Here is a 7,492-nt window from a genome sequence, read left to right as displayed (position 1 = left end):
TCAAGGGAGACGTGAAGGAGGTAGAAACTGACCCAATTGCTCAGATGGAGTGGTGTTACGTTTGCTTCAGTTTCATTCATCATGCTGATTTTGTTTTAGAAACCTTAGAATTCGTTTTAATTGAGTCGAGTAGGGCTCAATACGTTTTGGATTTGTTCAAGAATTGAGTCAAATCAAGGAGATGTTAACAGTTTTTTTTTACGGGAAATTGAAGAAAAATTGAAGTGTTGTTATTTTGTTGAACGAATTTTGATAGAATTGGGTGGGGTTTCAGATCCGACAATGGTGGTTATGGCTGGTGTGGTAGGGTTTCGAATTTGGCAATGGTGGTAATGGCTGGTGGGGTGGTGGTGGTGAAGGTGCAGGTGCAGGTGGGGTAACTAGGGATGGAGAAGAATGTTTTTTTTATTAAAATAATATGATAAAGCCAAAATACCAAAATACCCCTATGTATAAATGTAAAATTTCAAACATACCTCTCATTAAAAGGTGTTTTTTTAACTATGTTAGTCATTTGGATAAAAATGGCAAAAAATGCCAAACGTGAGGGGCAAAATGGTACATAAAGATCATTTTGGACGAAAATGGCAAACATGCCGAAACCTCAAGGACGATTTTGACAATTAGCTCTTATATTTATTTTCGGTTGGATTCACCAACTTTTCTTTCGTAATCAATTGTGTCCATCCTTCGATATAATATGTGGACAAAATATTTGATACTAGACACGGACATTGGTACTGTATATTTAAAATATATATTTTTTTGAACGACCAACAGAGTCAATCCCGAGCACTCCCAGGGCATTCATTGGACCAAACGAAGTACTCCAAGAGTAACCCGGGTCCACCACCAATTCCAGAGAAAACCTGGTAACCCACCCGCCCATAGGCACAACGATAAAGTTAACAGTAAAACCCGTTTGGCTCAAGGATCTAACCCAGGTTTCCCTGAGTCTCCTATCATTGCCCACCAATGACTCACTCTGCACCAAGTAGGAGTTAAACTTACATCTCTCAAAAGAAATACAAGTCTTCCACTGCTAATTAGCACCATATTAAATATAATCTTTTTCAAGCGATTTTATTATTATTATTATTATTATTATTATTATTATTATATTTAAAATATTAAATATAATTTTTTTCAAATGACTTTATTATTATTATAATTATTATTATTATTTGATATCCTGATATGCTTGGATCATTTTGAAAAATTGCTCAACGTGCTTGGATCATTTTCTAAGTTATAGATATTGGTGGAGCTTGGCTAAAAGTTTTAGGTGGGGAGGGGGAGAAAGTTATGGAACTCAATTTATATATTGTATAAATATTTAGTCAAAATAATTATGGAAGGGGGGTCCCTATATAATTTTAGAATTTTTGGACGAAAAATTGAAAAATTTTATACCTCTAACTGAAACATTCAGGGGGGGGCACCCCCCGGTTCCCACTAAGCACTGCCCCTGGTTATAGAGAAATAACCCAAGAGTCGTTGATCACATGAGGAATAGATAACTCAGAAAAGTGATCACATCCTAATTCCACATACCTCAGTGAAAAAATTATCAACAACTTAGCCGAGACAATTTCTAACACGATATAAACACAACATAAAAGTAATCATATACTAGAAAATAGAGGAGTATCGCAAATGGTTAAATCTGTCGCTAATTAGTGGTACTGATAAGAAATCATCGTCGGAAAATATGGCGATAAGTAATCTCATTTATGATAGACTACCAGAGGAAATTTCATGCAATAACCACTAATACAAAAATAGGTATTTGCTACGGTCAAATCCGTAGGAAATCCATAACTAACTCCCATTTTGCTACGGATTTGGTTCGTAGCTACAAGTCTCGTCGCGAATTTATTTGCTATGAACTTTAGCTACGAAAATTAAATTTATATATTGTATAAATATTTAGGCAAAATAATTGGGTGGGACCCCCCAGTTCCTACTAAGCTTCGCCCCTGGTTATAGAATAACAACCCAAGAGTCATTGATTACATGAGGATTAGATAACTCAGAAAAATGATCACATCCGAATTCCACATACCTCAACGAAAAACAAATGTTATCAACAGCTGAGCCAAGGCAATTTCTAACACGCTATAAACACAACATAAAAGTAATTATACACTAGAAAATAAAGGAGTATCGCAAATGGTCAAATCTGTCGCTAATTAGCGGTACCGATAAGAAATGATCGTCAAAAAATATGGTGGTAAGTAATCTCATTTATGCTAGACTACCAGAGGAAATTTCCTGCAATAAAATGTGCTAATCCGAGCAAAAGTCGTTTAATAAATGAGTTAATGTTCCGTTAATCCGTTTGAGGGTTTGCTAAATATTTTTATTTAGCTAATAGAGATACTTATTTTAGGGTACACACTTTTTTCCTCTCTATTTCTTTTTCTCTCTATATATTGATAAAGAGTAAAGGTGTAACAATATTAACACCTTTATTTAAAAGGTGGTTAACTTTAGTAATTTTTACTTTGCTTTTTATTTATCACTAGGAGTCTAGGACTATTCATTTCCAAAAATGAAACTAGCTTTTTTCAGTACCATCTTCCTTCTTTTTATTAACTCTTCATTTTGGCACATTTATTCATTATTTTCAACTATCATTCTCACTTCCATATTCACCAACGATTTCTATTCAATTTTTTTTTTTAAAAATCTTGAGCTAAATATATAAATTCTGGTTCGTTAGATGGGAATAAGAGAAAAAATAGTTCAAAAGATGCCAACTTAAAAAAAATTCATCATAGAGATGAATTCATTGTTTGTTTAAATTATCAGGAAGTCATTAGATTTTACTCATATTCATACCAAGCATTAAACGGGTTGATCCGAAACACGGTATGAACAAGACACAATCTAAAATGCACCAAGTTAACTAGTGTTGATGTATTTGACAAAAATAAATACACGCTAACCTATTCAACATGTGAACTCACAAACATGAAATCCATCATCCAGTCAAGTCAACTTGCCAAACCCACGTAATTCAACTTAAGTTTATTAGTTATGAATATTCTAAACTTATTGGTATCAAAATATAAAGAAAAGTTCAAATTTAAAATTCTAGAAACTTGATACATAAAGCTATACAGTTCAAAGTTTATATATATATATATATATATATATATATATAAAGGCCGGTTAACGTACAAAATGGTGTAACGTACTTTGCGTATACAAAACATTATCAACATGCGAAATTGGTAACTAACATGCGACTTTCATTTTCCCTCTCAACGCGATTTCATTTTCTTCCTACACATGCGATTTCAAGGTTTTTAGCAACATGCGATTTTCATTTTTTGGTAACATAAGGTGCGATTTTGTCGTCGCGTACGCAATGTACGTTAAGGCATATTGTACGATAAAGTGGAAATCCTACGGAAAGTGTGTTTTTCCTAGAAAGTCTAGGAAGCGATCTGGGCCATCCAATGGGTGTGTTTAATGGTTGAGATCATCTTGGTGACATTTTGGTAATATGTGTTTATTAAAAATAAGATTATTTAATTAATCAGGGGTAGATATGTCATTTAGCTTGTTTTAAATATGGAAATAATTGTCATTCCATAACCATCCCACATTTCTTGGAAATTTTTTTTCTCTCTCTCTCTCTCTCTCCCTTTCTTTCTCTCCCTCTCTCTTCCTTCTATCCTTCATGAAGAAACACACTAAGAAAACACATCTTATTAATCTGCTTGCTAATCTGCTTGCTGTTAAAACACAGCGTCAAGAAATCCTACAGCATTACCAGCATGGATGGTAAAACATAGCGTATGAATCTGCTTGCTGTTAAACACAACTGTATGAATCTGAATGCTAAAACACAATTGTATGAATCTGCTTGCTGTTAAAACACAACTGTATGAATCTGCCTGCTGTTAAAACACAACTGTATGAATCTGTTTGCTATTAAAACACAACTGTATGAATCTGCTTGCTGTTAAAACACAACTGTATGAATCTGAATGCTAAGACACAACTTTATGAATCTGCTTGCTGTTAAAACACAAATGCATGAATCTGAATGCTAAAACACAACTGTATGAATCTGCTTGCTGTTAAAACACAACGTCAAGAACATTCTGGTGGTTTCCAGACATAATTAAAAATCGATATAGACCAGATAATAGTAAACAGAAAAAGAAGTGTATTTGCCATATCCGCAATCAAGAATTGTGTTTGAAGCCATAACTATCTCTCACGTAAAAAATGATTTACGAATAAAGTTTATCAAGATTGTGAAAGGAACGAATGAGAATTTGATTGATATTTACGTCTGCTAGTAATTCGCAAATCATGGAGAATCAGTTACCATAAAATTGTGCATAGTTAGTTAATGAGATATAAATTCCAAAATTAAAATAAAATGTCAAATTACACAATTGCCCTTTTAGTTAAAATCCTTCAATGCCACATGTCACGTTCTGATTGCTTCCTAGACTTTCTAGGAAAATAAGACTTTCTACCCAACTCCTACTCTTGTACAATATATATAAGCCTTATTTTTAAAATTTTTTAAAATTTCTTGCATTCTCAATCCTCTCATGGCACACTAAAATTCTCTCCGTCACTCCTTAGCCTAACCTCCTAGCCCCTTAGTTTCATTCATTGTTCTTCATATTATATTCCAAAAAAAAGTCTTATTTACCTTTTGTTACCTCTTGTTCAATCCGCTATGCATAAATCTTAAGGTTGCTCGAGCTTCTGCCTTCACATTCAAGAGCCATTTTCTTGTAACCCACTGTAAGACAATTTTTATTACCCCTCTTATTTACTTTTGACTGTAATATTTTTACTTTTTACTGTTAAAAAAAGGGTTAGCATAAAATAATTTATAAATAATTTTTTAATAAATATGTTAATAAATCCATTAATATATATATATATATATCTGTTAATAACTATATATATCTGTTAATAAATTTATATTTATTAACAGAATATGTTTATATTCTTTCTGTTTATATTTCTGTTAATAAAAATTTTTAAAAAATTGGTATATACGCCCCCCTGATATGGTATCAGAGCAAAGGCTTTCCTAAAATCTAAAAGACTGAGACAAGCTCCATATTTTTACTGGCTATAAATGCCCAAAACCTTTTGTGGTGAACTCTCTCAGGTGAAGATTATGGGAAATGTTTATTGCTTTGGTAACAAATTGGATGAGGTTCTGTAGTTTTCTATAATAATTATCAGATTAGATTTATATTAATCTTAAAAACTGGAATATAAGAATATCTAACAAGAAACTAAGGGTAGGAATTAAAGCTAAGGAGTCGGAATTTATTAAGCCATAGAGCACTCTCAACCATCTTCGCCATTCAAAAAATTTGAATTCTTGAATTTAGAATTTACTGAAAAACCCAGCCTTAAAAATATTAATACAGAAAATTATAGTTTTATTTGCAGAATTAAAGATAATTGTAAAGATAATCTACATACAGAAAACCCATATCTAAACGCTTTAACAGATCTAGTAATAAATCTTGGTTGTAATCTACAGAAAGATTCCATAATTAATAAACAGTTACTTGAAAAGATTTCGGTATATACAGAAGAATTTAAAAAATATTCCAAAAATTTAGATTATATAAAAGAGCAAAACAACCAAATACTTAAAGAACTAAAGAAAAGTTGTTTAGAAAAACAAACAAAAAATATACAAAATAATAATATACAAATAGAAGTAGATAAAATCACAGACGCTATAAACAAACTTAACATCGAAGATATAAAAATTATTAAAAAACCAACACCATATAAACATTGGCAACCTCGAAAATGAATAACCATTTTTTCAGGAAGAAGTAGATCTATACAAGAAGCTAGAAATTCAACAAGTAGTATACAAGATATAATTACATCTGAAACATTTTTAAATCGAATACTTAGACGTGGATCAGGGTCTAACAGTAAAAAACAAATAGTGCAAATAGAAGAAGAAATAGATGTAGACAGAAATATGGATTTGTACAATCAACACCAATTAGACATATTAAACCCAAAAATATTATATCAAACTGGTATATTTAATGTAAATACAACATTAATAAGAAGCACTAAAGAAGAAAGTCTCAGAGTTCTAGATAAAACAGTAACTATAGATTAATTATCACCAGAAACTATACAAAGAATTAGACACTCTGGTAAACACTTTGTACATACATGATTAATCGTCATAGGCATTAAAGCTTTAGGACGAAAGAATTTAGGAACTAAACTTTTGGCACTAATATTAGATAAAAGTTGGAAAACAGAAATGAAAAAAGCAATAATATCAGGAATGGAAGTTGACTTAAGCCAAAATACAGCCTTATTCTATTGCACACCAGGAATATTAAAAGACATAAGATTTGCAAAATATAAAAATAGCTTTACAAACAAAAGGATATGAAAATTATGATGGAAACAATATAGTTATAAGTGTAGGGGTACTAGGAAAGGCTAGTAACAGTTCAGGGATGAAATACAAGGTAAACATAGATGGGATAGTTAAAGCAGTAGCATCAAAATCTATACAAATGATAGAACCAATTAAAATAGATCCCGAACAATTAACAGGTTTAGAATGGAATATAAATGATCTTCAAGAAAATGAAAAAACAGTTCTAATTCCAAAGAGGAGTTTTATATATGAAGGATTAGATGGTAAAAAAAGTTTAAGATTTACAGATTTTAAAGAAACTACAAACGAGGAAAATAATGAAAATACTATGGAATATAGTTTTATGAATATAGAACAACTAGAGGAGGATGAAATAGATCCAATATATGATACAGAAAATGAAGATGAAATAAATACAGATTTCTTAAAATTCAAAGAAGAATATATGGATTACACTCTAATAGACTATGAAGAGGAGGAGTTAACAAGTTTTAAAACAGAAGAAACTAACAAAACAATAGAACAAATAATAGATAGAAAATTTACAGAATTAAACATACAAGAAGAAGTAGATAATATCATAATAGAATGTATAACAGACCTAGGAATGACCTATGAAGAAAGCTATAAAAAATACAAGAACTCTATAATTTACCATTAGTAGAAAGCATTTTACAGGGAAAAACAATGTTGGTAGATTTTTATAAACATGAACAAGCCTTTATGAAAACAAAAGAAGAATTACAAGGAAAAAGACCTAGAATGGAATGGAGTGGAGATTCTAGTAACAGAACTTCACATGAAACCCTAGGAAGAGAATCCTGGACACAACCATCAATAGATTACAGTCAGGAATCAACATTAAGGGGAAGAGGTAGTAGGTTACCAATAGGACAAACATACAGTGAGAATATGTTGCTATTAGAACAAAAACCCCAACTATGGATAGATGAAGTATTAACATGGGAACAAACAGTAGTTAGAATGTGGGAAACCAATAAAAAAGATAGCATGGACATGTTTTCCTATCTAGAAACTACACTAGGACCAATAGTCCTAGGAATCTGGCAA

This window comes from Helianthus annuus, chromosome 17 (assembly GCF_002127325.2).
Source record: "Helianthus annuus cultivar XRQ/B chromosome 17, HanXRQr2.0-SUNRISE, whole genome shotgun sequence".
NCBI classification, from domain to species: domain Eukaryota; kingdom Viridiplantae; phylum Streptophyta; class Magnoliopsida; order Asterales; family Asteraceae; genus Helianthus; species Helianthus annuus.
The sequence above is the reverse complement of the archived record's forward strand: the minus strand, read 5'-3'. Positions refer to the sequence as shown.